This window comes from Onychomys torridus, chromosome 10, assembly GCF_903995425.1.
Source record: "Onychomys torridus chromosome 10, mOncTor1.1, whole genome shotgun sequence".
Taxonomy (NCBI): domain Eukaryota; kingdom Metazoa; phylum Chordata; class Mammalia; order Rodentia; family Cricetidae; genus Onychomys; species Onychomys torridus.
Genome location: NC_050452.1, coordinates 4,185,499 through 4,201,137, shown reverse-complemented (window position 1 = coordinate 4,201,137; position 15,639 = coordinate 4,185,499). Strand labels below are relative to the sequence as shown.

At 42.5% G+C, this 15,639-nt stretch overlaps 1 pseudogene; it reads left to right on the top strand.

Annotated features, from left to right (window-relative positions):
- Positions 1-4,467: 4,467 nt before the first annotated feature.
- LOC118592510 lies at positions 4,468-4,937 on the top strand (annotated as a pseudogene).
- Positions 4,938-15,639: the final 10,702 nt, after the last annotated feature.

Here is a 15,639-nt window from a genome sequence, read left to right as displayed (position 1 = left end):
AGCCATCTTCTATAACCAGGCAAGGCTCCTAGCATTAGGACTGTGCTATCGACCCCCACATAAAACCTGCAACCTACAATTTGTCCTATCTGCAAGACATGTGCTGGGGTAATGGTGCTATAGAACATGTGGGAGTGATCAACCAATTACTGGTCCAATTTGAGGCTCACTTCAGGAGAGGGAGCCCATCCCTGACACTGCCTGGATGGGCAGGAACCAGAGGCCGAACAGCCTAGAACCTAGAACCAGAGGCCTAGAACCAAACATGCATGACTGCCAAAAAAAAAAAAAAAAGTCAATGAAATGATGCCTAATGATACTTTGCTACCCTCATAGACTGTTGCCTGCCCCAGTTTGTCATCAAAGAAGCTTCATCCAGCAACTGGAAGAAGATGCAGAGACCCACAGCCAAACATAGGTGGAGGAGCTTGGGTAACCTAGTGTGGGAGAGGGAGGAAGGAATGCAGGAGCCAGAGTGGTAGAGGACACCATGAGAACACAGCCCACAGAATCAACTAAGCAGGGCGTGTAGAGGCTCACAGAGACTGACACAGCAAACATGGAGCCTGTATGGGTCGGACCTGGTCCTCTGCATAGGTGCTATGGTTGTGCAGCCTGGTGCTCTTGTAGGACTCACAAGAGTGGGAGTGGGACGTCGTGTCTCTGACTCTTTTTTTCCTCATTATGTTCTGTCACCAGAACTTTAAAGATGACATCATGAAGCACATTGAACATAAACCGTCAAATCAAATCAAAACAAAACAAAAACCTATAAAGGTGGAAATTCACAGGCATCTAGATGTAGTTTTGAGAACTTATGGACTTTTAAATGTCCCAATATCTTATTTATAATTGGAGCTCTATTTTCTATTTTTTAAAAATATTTTTCATTTTAAACATAATTCTTTATTGATTCTTTGGAAATTTCACCTTATGAACCCTAATGTCACTCACCTCCCAGTTCCTCCATATCTAATTACGCCTACAGTATGAGTCCCCCAATTAAAGACAAGGCAAAACAAAGAAAGAAAAAACACACCTCGATCCTCCATCTTTCCAACACCTCTTCACTCATTCTAGTGGCATTGGGAACTGCAGTGTGTCATGTGCTATACCCCTTTTGTTCAATCAGTCCCACTGCAAATGTTCATTGCATGAGTCATTGGTGTGGTTCAAGGCCTCTGTTTTTTTTTTGTACACCATCATCCCTGGGCTCCCATCAGAACTCCTCTTGGATATCTTGTTGTTACTCCGAGTCGTGGAGATCCTGCAGTTACAGTTTCACAGGACCAGTCCCTTCACACACTCCAGCAGGCCATAGATGGGACAGCTATTATGGTATACCAACTCAAGGCCCAGGATGTGAGTCTAAGTGACAGCTGAGCTGGTTGGTCCAGGCTGTTGGGACAACCTCTTTAGGTGAGGGGCAGAGCCAGCTCTTCCATACATGTGGCGAGGGGGGGGCATATCTCCTGAGTGCTGGGGTCAGCTCTCCCATGGAGGAGGGTAGCACCAGCTCTCCTGCTGAAGTATCTATCAAGAGTCAGGCCCAGCTATCCTGGGGCTAGTGAGAGACAGGGCTGGCTCAGAGTGGCCTTCATATTTCAACAGGCATAGTTCATACGACCTCCTCTAATAACACAAGCTATGGACATCAGCCCTGGCTGTTGTTGGGTCATGGACCCTGACATGGCCCAGAGCAGCAGCTTGGGCCAGTGCCATGTGGCTGTGCAGGCCACTTGAATTGACATGGCCCCTGTAGCAGTGAGGCCCCCAGATACCAACTTGGCCATAGGTGGTAGTCCAGACCCCTGGCATTGGCATTGCCCTTGATGGTATCAGGAGCCACAGACATCAACACAGACCCTGGCTGTGGTAGGGCCACAGAACTAGACATGGTCCTCAGCAGCAGCCCTTTCCTAGACAACACCATGGCCCCAGTGGCAGCATGGCCCTTGGATACCAACATGGCCAGAGGACCCAGCCTAGATATCAGGCATATATGTGGCCTTTGGTGGCACCATGGGCCACAGATATCACAGACCCTGCCTGTGGTAGGACAATGGACCCATATATGGTCCCAGGCGGCAGCCCAGGCTCAGATGTCACCATGACCCCTGGTGAATTGCAGTCCACCCAGATTTGCATGGCCCCCACAGCAGACTGGCCCTCAGATACTAACATGGCCCTAAGTGGCAGCCCAGACCCCTGACATCAGCATGCCCTTCTGTGGTATCAGGAGCCATGGGCATTAACTCAGACCCTAGCTATGGTAGGACCATAGACCCAGACATGACAGTAACCCTGGCCTAGATGACATCATGGCCCCAGATGGCAGCATAGGGCACTCAGATTGGGGTGGCCCTGGTGGCAGCATGGCCCTTGGGCATCAACATGACCCAGGCCAGGATGTCACCAAGGTACCTTGTGGTAGTACAGGCCACTCAAATCTTTGTGGCTCAGGATGCAGCATGACTCTCAGATCCCCACCTAGCCTCAGGTAATGGCCCAAAGCCTGGGTATTTGTATGGTCTTCAGTGGTATAGGAGTCACAGATATCATACCAGATGCTGACTGTGGTAGGGCCATAGACCCACATAATATGGCTCCTCATCTCAGCCTGGGCTCAGATGTCACCATGGACCTAGGTTGCCATTGACCATCTAGATTAGCATGGTCCTAGCAGAAGCGTGGCCTGTGGAGACCAACATGGGCTCAGGTGTTTGAGCAGACCCCGGTCATCCACATGACATTCTGTAGTTACTGAAGCCATGGAAATCAACACTATCCCTGGCTGCTGCAGGTCCATGGAACCAGACATGGCTCCTGGCAGCATCCTGGGTCACGATGTCATCATGTCCCCTGGAGACAGTGTAGCCACTCAGATCAACATGGCCCAGGTGGTGGCTCAGGCCTTGGACATCAAATTGGCCACTGGTGGAAGCCCACACCTTGGGCATCCCTGGGGCCTTGGTGGCAATGTGGGTCAACATAAACCCCTGCTGTCACTGAACCAGATATGATCATAGGTAGCCACCCAGGCTGATACAGCACCCTGGTCCTGGGTGGCAAGCAAGCTGCCATCATCATTTCTCACTGCCCTTGCTTCAGAACTGCCTCTTACCACAGCACACGAACCATTCTGCCTCTCTTTCACTCCCACTTTATCACCAAATATTTGCTCATCATTGGTACCTGACTGCTCAGCACCAGGCAGGTATGTGGATGCTTCAGCCAGCCCAGACTATGAGGACCCAGGCTGCCCTGTGGGTGTCTTTTGCTGGCCTGAGCCACATGGCATCTGTGTCTCTGACTTTGCCTGGACTTGTGACCCTTTTCTTCCTATACTGGGTTGTCTCATCCAGCCTTAATATCAGGGTTTGTGCCTAGTCTTATTGTATCTTTTTAGGCCATGTTTGTTGGATATACTCAGGAGGCCTGCTCTTGTCTGTGTGAAGGGAAAGGAGGAGGTAGGAGTAGACCAAATACCTGAGCCCATGTTGGTCTGCAAAGGCCATGCTTCTGCTAGGGCCATGCTAATCTAGATGGTCAATGCTGCCACCTGGGTCCGTGGTGATATCCAAGCCCAGGCTGAGATGAGGAGCCATATTATGTGGGTCCATGGCCCTACCACAGCCAGAGGAGGAGGTGTAGATATGAGGGGGAGGAGATGGGGGGAGGGACTGGGGAAACTGTGGTCTGGATATAATGTATGAGAGAAGGATAAAACAAAACACCAAAAAAGAAAAACTAAGCTAAAAGAAGGAAAAACACTGTACCTTCAGTCTGTGTCAGAACATTGAGTGCTAATGGAAGTGCCACTGATAGACATTTCCAAGAACATGCAGATTAAAGTAAACCTTATGAAAAGGAGAATCTGAAGAGCACCCAAATGTGGTCTTTGAGTAGCCTATCAGATATGCAGAGTCAGTGGATCTTCAATTTGTTTGCTTAGTTCAAAGCACGTGAGCACCATCTACAAGAATGTCTCATTGCACAAAGCAATAGAACACCTAAGCCCTACAGACATGGCTTCCCATTGTCTGTGCTATTTCCTAACCATAAATTGCTTAGTACTCTTATCTTTGTTTTTATTACTGTGGCAATAAGTAATCTTGGCTACCCTATGATCACATGACACAGAAGGATAATATCGTTGAGGGTAACTGTTTACTGACTTAGCAGAAGAAGATGGTGTTCCTGTGCTATCTGTCTTTTTCCTTTTCCTTTTCTTTTCCTTCTAGTGCTTTGCACTTGTTAACCGGCTATATCAAGAAGGTGCTAATATGTATGTCTTTGAGGTGCTTTGAGTTAGAGAATAAGAATGCATAAACTGCCTCTAGCTGCCATCTTGCATGCCTGCGTGTGTGCGCCTTATTTCAGCTGGTCTGCCCGAGACCCCCTGAGCGTGAACCCTAGTCCCCCGCGCAGCCCCATTTCCACTCCAACAAGATGAAAGAAACGATCATGAACCAGGAGAAACTGGCCAAACTTTAGGCACAAGTGCGCATTGGTGGAAAAGGACCTGCTTGCAGAAAGAAGGTGGTTCCCAGAACAGCCACAGCAGATGATAAAAAACTGCAGTTCTCCTTAAAGAAGTTAGGAGTGAACAATAGCTCTGGTATTGAAGAGGTGAACATGTTTACAAACCAAGGAACAGTGATCCATTTTAAGAACCCTAAAGTTCAGGCGTCCCTGGCAGCAAACACCTTCACCATTACAGGCCACGCTGAGAAAAAGCAGCTGACAGAAAGGCTTCCCAGCATCCTAAATCAGCTCGGGGCAGACAGTCTGACTAGTTTAAGGAGAATGGCTGAAGCTCTGCCCAATCTGTGGATGGAAAAGCACCACTTGCTACTGGAGAGGATGATGATGATGAAGTCCCAGATCTGGTGGAGAATTTTGATGAGGCGTCTAAGAATGAGGCAAACTGAACTGAGGCGACTTCTGAAGATGACAGGAGCCGCTATTTGATATCATGACAGCTTTTTAAAATGCTTTTGTTTATGGATCTGATAAAATCTAGGTCGCTAAGATTTTTAAGCCCGAGCCCCTTGGACACCGCAGCTCTTTCAGTTTTTGCTTAAACACAATTCAGTCTTTGCAGCAAATTAAGCTGAAGAAGCCTGGGAATAAAGTTTGGAAAAGGGCTAATTTAAAAAAATGCATAAACTGTTTTTGCTTTAGTTAGAAAGAATGCAGCTGGTAGAAAGGGCCTCACTAAGAGCAAGGTCTCATCATATCTCAGGAGAAGGTCATGACTTTATAACTGCTTAGCTACCCACCCCTCAGCAGAGAATAGTTAGTTAATGGAGAGGGTATAGTGTTTGCTCACACTTGAGAGTTTTTCATATGAAAGGTGTAGATGTGTCATGAACTGGTAACTGTGTGAAGTGAAAAACCAGCTGCAGCTTACTGACTTTTCTTGACTTAAAACTGGGCAGCCAGAAAAAAATGAAGTCTTCAAATTGTGAGGTTCCAAAAGAGCAAAACAGAGTAGTTTACCTCTCACTGTGCTGATATGGTCACAGTTCTCAGACCCAAGTGTGTGAGGTTCCTGGAGGAGTTACCTATGCCAGGCTCCTGGGCATTCATCTCCTACCCTGCCCCTTTAGGTGATCTGGCAGAGTCCAGAGCATATGATCATCCAAGTTTCTGACGTGTTTACCTATACACCTGGGCTGGTTGTGAGGCAAGTGTTTGGGGAAAAAAAATTCACAAAGGGTTTTGTCTCTAAGGTGAAAATGTTTAGGTGATAGCACGTAACTGGCATGTCTTCTGTGCTATCACACGGGTAACACGTTGATGATTACACTATTCTTATACAGAAGATACCATCATCCTCTTATTTTTAAAGAGTAAATTTCATTGCTAGTCCCGATTCTATAGTACCTATGAATGCAGATGTTTCTATGCTACAAAAGCCCAGTGTGGCTTAATTAACAAGGGAATTCCAACAGGTTGGTAAGTGTTGCTTGACATGCAATGTTAAGAAGATTCTGATGTTAGGATTTCCACATAAAAAACAAGGCACTCAATTGTAGTTAAGTTCCAAGGAAGCAGATACATTCTTGCAAAAGCTGGTTTTATAACAGGCTTTTCCAGGGCTAACTATTAAGCTAGAGTCGAACTTGGAGATCTAATGAATTGGGGTTACTAATAGAAGTGTGGATGAGTAGTTACTTATTGCATCAGGGATGACTCAAAATAACAGCTGCATCACTGAAAAGCACAAAGTCAAGATGGGTGATACCCAGGAAAGACACAAACCTGAAAGTCTGCCCAGCCTGCAGGAAGACTGTCCAAGAGTTTCTCTTTACTTTCAAAGCTGTTTACTCCTTTTCATACTGTGAGGAAGCACCATGGAGAATCTTCCATTTTTTTTTTTTTTTTTTTTTTTTGTTCTCCAAGGCCTTTCATTAATCTGGAGAATCTCATAAGCTGCTTTCTCCCTCCTAATTCAAAGAACATTGACTGAAGGGTGGTTTTTAATGTCAACTTGATGCAAGCTGGAGTATTTGAGAGGAGGGAATCTCAATTGAGAAAATGTCTCCATAACATTGGGTTGTAGGTAAGCCTCTAGGGGATTTTCTCAGTTGGTGATTAATTTCCCTTTTCTTCTCTTGAAATTAAATTAACTGGCTGTCTTACATTTTTATGGTCTCAAATGGCTATCCCACTGATGGGTGATCCCAGAATAAAAGGCAATATTACGTGATTTTGGCTTGCCATGTGCATTATTGAACTGTGAGTGAAGATAAATGGTTGAGTATATAACAAGTTAAACAATATGTATAACTAGAATTCCCTTTCAATCAGTCATGGGTACTGAATTTGAAGACTTCAGCAGAGTAGCACAAAGATGCATTTCTGTCACAGCATTTCAACCACTCCTGACACCATCAATCAATTAGCCTTCACTTGGAAGGCACAGGGTCTTGGATGTGAGAAGAGAGCAATGGTGGCTAGCAGCTTCTTGGGTAAGTGATACATGGTTTTGTGATAATGCACTTAACAGTGCAAGCCATCAATTGCTTTAGAGTTAGGGCTTCGATTCTGCCACCAGACAAGCATTTGTCACTAAACCAGTCTCAGCCTCACAAACACAGCTGCTGGAGAGAACACCATGGGATGCATTTGTATTTTCCTCATGGGTTTGACCGAACAGTTTCAGTACATTACAAAGAGACTCTTCTAAAGCTATCAGTTTCTAGTCAGTGTTCAAACAGCTCCCTGGTAGTTCTCTCTATACTAAGCATTTTTAAGTGAAACTCTTCATTCTTTAATATCCTCAAATAAAAGTAAAAGTCCAGGTGATATTCTTTAATAAAACACTACCTATCACTGAAATGCAGTTGGCAAGAATTTTAAATCCCAGTCAGGGATACAGAATCAGACCAGTAACAAGGAATATAATAAATCTACTGTAAGAGTACATCTTCTGCTAAAAATGTCTAGTCTAAAATTATTCTAAAAGAAAAAATTGTTACTCATTAAAATTTAAGAAATCACCAGGCATGTTAGCACACAGCTGTGATGTTAGCAGCCAGGAGTCTCAGCCAGGGAGATTCTGAATTCCAGGACAGCTTAGGGTATTTAGGGGCCTTGTCAACAAACAACAACTACAACAGAAGTGCAATAATAAAACCTACTACTACCACCAAATTTTAATTTGGTGAAATACACACCGCCATTTCCAAGATATGGAATGTTTTTATATATTCTCTCCCTTATTCCATTTAACTAGTACAATTTAAAGCCTCTTATGGTATATATGGAATACTGAGCATGTTGCCTCACAGGATGTCTACCACTGCATGATTTGTAAATATTGTGAAAATAAATGCTATGAACTGGTTGTTTGTGTCAACATTCTCCCATTAATATGGCAAATCCGCAGAATCCAGGGCAATATATTTGGAAATTAGGTCTATAGAAACCTCCTTAGTTTAGATAGGATAAGAAAGATGTTTTCACCCCATGGTGCCATTCTGATCGTCCCTTATAAAGAAATTAGTCATCCTAGGGTGATGGCTCAGTTGGCAAAGTGCTTGCCGTATGACTACCTGGGAGTTCTCTCCCAAGCCCACTGGAAAGCTGAGCATAGTGGCATGGGTGCCACAGTTTCAGCAATGGGAGCAGAGTCAGGAGGACCATGGGAGATCCTGTCTTCAAAACAAATGAACTACAACAAAAACCAAGCATACCCCCCCCCACATCTATACACAAATCTCAAAAAGCATCAGCAAACAAAACAAAGCAAGATGAATGGACCAATACTTTCTTCCATCTTTTCCTACCATGTGATGACACCTCGAGAAGGCAGACAGTGGTGAAGCAAGAACAGTGCTGTATCCTGAGGCCAGGAAGCTAAGCCCAGTCGTCTCTTTCTCATAACTGTGAGAAACAAGTATGACTGACTAAGCAAAACACTCTGGTGTTTTGTCACACAGCTGAAAATGACTAGGAGCCCAGGAGAGACGTGGCTTTTCTGGGTGGCTGATGGAAGAATCTTTTACTCACTGAGAATATATACAAGTTCTGTGTAAACCATGGTGTCAATGACCTGTGGACAGCTGATCTTATTAAGCAGACACTGTAGGGTGAGGGTTTGATCACATCCCTTTAGTGCTTTATGTAAGAAACCAACTCTGACCCTGCCCAGGAGAGATGCAGTGATAAGGTTGGTCAGGTCTGTCAGTTGCAGGATATACAAACTTAAAACAGAGGAGACTACTTCAAGTTAAAAACAAGAAGGCACTCTAGCTGGCCTCAGCATGGCAAACACAGCTCTGGCAGGCCTTGCCATTCTCCCCCATTCCCTCTGCCTTGGTACAACCCATTAGATCTAAAGCTAGTCCTCAAGGTCCATTCCCTTATTTAGACACTTTCTCCTCCTGAGGCTGATGACCAAGGTCCAACTATCAAAATATTGAAATCTAGCAATCAAAAGCCACCTTTTGGCTATCCTAATTAACTTGTCCAATAAAAACAAACCAACTCCTCCTAACACAGGGCTTCCTCTTTTACCTTTATAAACCTCCATTTGCCTGTGGACCACATCTGTCTTCTCTGTATCCATAAGCAATCCTTTGTCCTTCTGTGGCAAATATCCCTTCCCACTCTCCCTTTGTCTCTTCTTCCTGCCATTTGTCCCTCTGGGGCAAATAAATCTCCTTTCTGCTGAGTACTTGGTCTTGGGTGTCTTGTGCCAATACCAGTCCTTTCATTTCCAAAGGATTTTAATCAGCATGAGTGGAATAGGTTTTTCACTCCTTTTTTCATTAAAAATTTTATTTAGTTAATTCTTTTAGAATTACACACACACACACACACACACACACACACACACACACAGATGCAGATACACACACATATACTTACATGTACACATATGTACACACACATATACATATACATATACATATACATATACATATACATATACATACACAATGTGTTTGGATCAAAATCCCTTGCCATTTCACTGGCATATCCCTTTCTGATCAAATGTCTTCTTCCTAAGTCTCCTTCTTGGGGCTGGAGCGATAACTCAGCAATTAAGATCATGAACTGCATACACTGCTCTTGAAGAAGACCTGTCTGCTTAAGATTGGGTTAGGGGTTATGTGAATGAGTCAGGCAGTGTATCAGTGGCTACACCACGGATTAATATTTTTTTCCTCTCTATCTGCTGCCTTTAACTAACTCTAGCATCTAGTAGGAGTAGGGCCTCATAAGCCCCTCCTGAATCCTTGAATTGAATGTCAGTGGGCCCAAGGTCTTGAACAGGTAGCCACTGCTACTGTGTGTTCTTGTGAGTAAATAAGTCTGGGCAGGGTAGTGTATGCCTTTAATCCCTGCACTTAAGAGCCAGAGGCAAGCATATTTCTGTGAATTTGAGACCAACCTGTTCAAATTGGTTCCTGGCCAGTCAGTGCTACAAAGTGAGACCTTGTCTCAATAACAATAATAGCAGCAGCAGCAGCAGAAAAGAAAAAAAAAGAGAGAAAAATAGGGAGAGTGAGAGAGGGGTGAGGAAGGTAAAGAGATGGTTAAGAAGTTCTCACACTGAGGACCTGGTTCTGTTCCCAGCATCCACATGGATGCTCACCACCATTTGTAAATTCAGTTCCAAGTGATCTGCCTCTCTGTTCTGGCCTCAGTAGATACTCATGCACATAGTATATTTATACAAACAAGCAAAACACCCATACATATACAATAAAAATAAAATAAATCTTAAAAAGAGAAATAATTCTTGTTCTGTAACTTACTAGTTGGTGGTCAATACATTTCAAAAGATTCTGCACAATATCTGATTTTTTTCCAAATAAGACAAATAGGAGAAAGTTTCAGAAGACCAAGGCAAGAAGCAATGGGTTTTAAATCTCAAGGGAGAACAGTGTCAGCTTTCTAGATATTCCTTTGCCCAACATGTTGCAGGTGGAGCAGAGGGGGTCTGGAGATTCTTGGAAATGCCCATGACCACTGACGAGGAACAGGTGCCCACTCCAGATGTAACCAGATGACAAGAGGAAGGAGAGGTAGACAGAAATTTCTCATGCTGTCTTCGTATTTACCCTGGACTGTGAAATTGGTTCTCACCCTCAGGGAAAACAGGCTTAGAGCTGTAGACACTCCCTTCCCACTGCATCCTGTCCTCTACCTCTTCCTTTGACAGATCTCCTGACAGCTCTTCTAAATTCCCAGTGTCCTCACTCTTTCGTCTTCAAAATATAGTTTTTCTTTGTTATCCTGACTCTTCATACTCATAGAGTTGTGCAGAGAAAGTTTTAATCCACCATGTGGAATCCACTGGTAGGAGGAGACATGCTCTTGTCTCATTCCTTAAGAGTTAAATCAGTTGTCAGGTCACAGGAACCATTCCTAGAAAGGCGAGTTCACCATAAGATAACGTACTTTTCTTTCCCAGGCTTCCATGCACTAGCGCATTCCTTAGGAGCTGCGGTGAGCTTTAGATAGGGCAGTTCCCTATAATTTTTCCCTTTTTGTCCTGTCCTTTCAGATGCTCATGGAGCCTGTTCCCTAGTGCTTTGAGCTTCCTTGGCCTTTTTAAAAAGCTCCCACCCCTCCCCCCACCATTTGGCTGACCACCATGTCAGCTTATTTAAAATGGCATTTTTCACTTCTTTTCATTCTCCTCTGGGGAGCTGTGAGATTTAGAGATTTATTTCCTGAATTTTTTTTTCCTTTCAATTCTAGTAAATTGTTCTTGAGATTTAGTTTGAGTGTATTTGTGGTTTTTGTTTTTGTTTGTTTGTTTTCATTAATGAGAGAAAAAACAGCAAGAGGGGTCCCTGTTTCTACTAGGACTCCAAATATTTCTGATGTCACATTTTCCTGCATCCTATTTCCTCAATTGGTGGAGAAAATGAACCAGTTCCTCTATACCAGATGACAACAGAAGTAGACAAAACTGTCACCCTAACAGGAGAGTATAACTCTAACCCTATGTCACATATATAAACTAGATTACTACCCACAACACCCCACAATGGAGCATCAGCTCTCTTGCTAAAACAGTGATAGACAGGTCCAAATAGACAGAGAGAGATGGGCCTTCAATAACATTGTTTTAAATCAAATTATTTCTCCTAATTATTCATATCAGAAACTCTGTGATACACAGTAATAAGTTAGGAAGCAAGATGCTCACCCCCATATCAGGAATGTGGTGGCTTGGTACACAGCTCCAGCAGAAGAGATGAAAGAGTTTAGAAGCCAAGGCTTTGTGTTAGCTGACTTTTATTCCAGTATCTCTTGGTGTTTTTATATACATCTCTGGGGGAATCATATAATCTCTGCTTATCAGTGGAGATCTAACATGGAAAAGAAAACTAAATAATACATTTAACTAAATAAGAAATAGAAAACAACATATTCAAGGAGATATGTTATACCATAATGTATGGGCAAGGTGCTCTAGTAGCTAGAAAATAAAAAGTAAATAATCTGAAAGCAATCAGAAAGAAGGAAAAAGAAGACTCAAATCAGTGGAATTAAAAATGAAATAAAATAGAGAAAAGTCTGAAATAAAAATTTGGTAGTTAATAAAGATAAATAAAATTAGCAAATCTCTAGCAAGACAGAAAAAGAAAAAGATGAAGATACTTATTATCAATATAATCAACCAATAGTGAATCACAGGTGTAGCAGGAATCTTAAAAGTTCTTATTAATAAAAACAAACCTGGTGCCAGTTATTGGAATGAATGCTGGAAGGTCAGAGAAGCAGAACAAGCCACAGCTTCCTCACCTTGTCAATTCCTCAGCTGGTCTTGTTTCCTCTGACTGGAAGCCTCTGATTCCTCATCCAAATGGATCTCAGCAGAACTGCTGCTAAAAGCATAAAAGCTTAACCAGCTCTAGTTCCTCGTTCTCATGCCTTAAATACCTTTCTGCCTCCTCCATTACTTCCTGGGATTAAAGGCGTGAGTCACCATGCTTGGCTGTTTCCAGTGTGGCTTCGAACTCACAGAGATCCAGTTGGATCTCTGCCTCTGGAACGCTAGGATTAAAGGTGTGTGCTACCACTGCCTAACCTCTATGTTTAATATTATGGTTGTTCTGTTCTCTAACTCTCAGATAAGTTTATTGGGGAGCACAATATATCAACCATTCACAAGAGTTCTTTAGTTTTGAAGAACAATAAAGGGATAGTACACAAAACTTTGTACACACAATGTCAACAACTTAGTACGATATTAACTGATTCATTGACAGACACAGAAGCTACATTCACAAACTATGAAGTGAATTATATGAATAGTCTTGGAACTTTAATTTCTCTTAAAGGGATTGAGATTACAATTTAGGAATCACCCACTCTCCAAATCTCTAGTCTCAGATTATTTCATTTGATAATCTTGGAAAACATTTAAAGAAATTTAACAAAAAATTATACATAATTCCTGTCCATCCAGTAGAAGATGAAACACTAATTTTTCACTGTATATAACTGTACATCTGTGTATAACTTTATATAACTGAACATCTGAATATAACTGTATATAACCACAATCAACATTTCTCTTGACTGTAGACACAAAATTCATTGAAGAGCAATACAATTCATTATGCTAACATACTAAACAAATTAGATCACACCAGTTGATCCAAAAAAAGTGTTTTGTAAAATTCACAACAACAACAACAAGACAAAGAAAGGGCACTTCTAAAACTGGATGAAACAATCACATTTGACATCATGTTTAATGGTGAAAGGCTGAGCTATTTCAGATTATATCTCTTATTATTGCTACTTTGTATAACACTGTTAAATCCAGCCAGTTTAACAGAAAGAAAAATAATTAAGAAAAACCCCAATCAGAATGAAGAAATAACAGCATTTGAGGATGAGATGATATTAAATAGAAAATCTCAGGAATTTACAGTAAAAGCTCTAAATCTGATAGAAGAATGTAGTAGGTTTATCATGTACAAGCCAACCTATAAAAATGAATTGTATTTCTACATTGCTATGAACCTATGAACATAGAAATTATTGTTTAAAAGTGAAATATGCCAGTATAAACCTTGCAAAAAATGAAAAGTAGTTATTGGGTTAAAACTACAAAATGGTGATACTATGTTCATGGATTATATGAATAAAGGTAATAATGTTGCCAATTCATTTAAATCATAAGGAGGGAGACAGACATGTTAAAGAACAGCATAGATAATTCAGAAACAAATGCATAAAAGTCCGACAAATTAATTTTTGAAATAATGCAAAATCAATTAAATATAGCATAGACAGCATTTTTTCAGAAGCAATGGTCAATTTTTTTTTGTCATTAAGAAATTTTCTATTCACTTTATATAGCAATCACTGATTCCCCCCTTCCCTTTTCCCACCCCCCCAGTGATTCCCCCCTAACCCACCTCCCATCCCCACATTTTCCAAGTCAAGGTCTCCCATGGGGAGTCAGCAGAGCCTGCCACACTCAGCTGAGGCAGATCCAAGCCCCCACCCCTGCACCAAGGCTGTGCAAGGTGTCATACCCTAGGAACTGGGCTCTAATAAGCCTTCCCATGCACTAGGGACAGATCCCTATCCCCCTGCCTAGGGGTCCCCCAAACAGTTCAAGCTAATAACCATCTCCTGTTATCCATAGGGCCTAGTCTAGTCCTATGGGGGCTCCATAGCTATTAGTCCACAGTCCATGGGTTTCCAATAGTGCTGGTCATCTCTGCACGGTTTTCCAATCATGATCTTGTGGTCCCCTGCCCACAGAATTCCTCCTCTCTCATTGATTGGATTCCTGGAGGAGCCTGGCGCCTGGGCATTGATCTCTGCATCTTCTTCCATTAGTCACTGGATGAAGGCTCTATGATGACAGTTAGGGTATTCACTAGTCTGGCCACCAGAGTAGATCAGTCTAGGCATCCTTTCGACCAAGGTTGGGTCATCCTTGTGGATTCCTGAGAACTTCCCCAGCACCCTGCCTCTTTCTATTTCCATGATGTCTTCGTTTATCATGGTATCTCTTTTCTTGCTCTTCCATTCTGTCCCTGATCCAGTTTGACCCTCCCATTTCCTTATGTTCTCATGCCCCACTCTTTGCCCTCCATTACCCCCCTTACCCCCCTACACTCCCAGTTTGCTCGTGTAGATCTCATCTATTTCTCCTTCGCTAGGCCATCTCTATGTCCATCTTTGGGTCCTCCTTGCTTGCTAGCTTCTCTGGAGCTGTGGGTTGTAGTCTGGTTATCCTTTGCCTTACATCTAGTATCCACTTATGAGTGAGTACATACTATTTTTATCCTTTGAGTCTGGGTTACCTCACTCAGGATGATATTTTCTAGTTCCATCCATTTGCTTGCAAATTTCATAATATCATTGTTTTTTACTGCTGAGTAGTACTCCATTGTGTATATGTGCCACAATTTCTTAATCCATTCTTCGGTTGAGGGGCATCTAGGTTGTTTTCAGGTTCTGGCTATTATGAATAATATTGCTATGAACATAGTGGCGCATGTGTCCTTGTGGTAAGATTGAGCATTCCTTGGGTATATGCCCAAGAGTGGTATAGTTGGGTCCTGAGGTACATTGATTCCCAATTTTCTGAGAAACCGCCATACTGATTTCCAGAGTGGTTGTACAAGTTTACATTCCCACCAACAGTGTAAGAGTGCTCCCCTTGCTCCTCATCCTTTCCAACATAAGCTGTCTTCAGTGTTTTGATCTTAGCCATTCTGACAGGTATAAGATGGTATATAAAATCATTTTGACTTGCATTTCTCTGATGAGTAAGGATGTTGAGCAGTTCCTTAAATGTCCCATTTGATGTTCTTCCATTAAGAATTCTCTTGTGGAGTTGGGGATTTAGCTCCATGGTAGAGTGCTTGCCTAGCAAGTGCAAGAACCTGGGTTCGGTCCTCAGCTCCAGTAAAAAAGAAAGAAAAAGAATTCTCTTGCTCTGTAGCCCATTTTTTAATTGGATTGTTCAGTATTTTGATGTCTAGCTTTTTGAGTTCTTTATATATTTTGGAGATCAGCCCTCTGTCAGATAAGGGATTGGTAAAGATCGTTTCCCATTCTGTAGGCTGTCATTTTGTCTTATTGATGGTCTAACAATTTTATACTTGTTATTATGGAGTTAATCTCAACCTA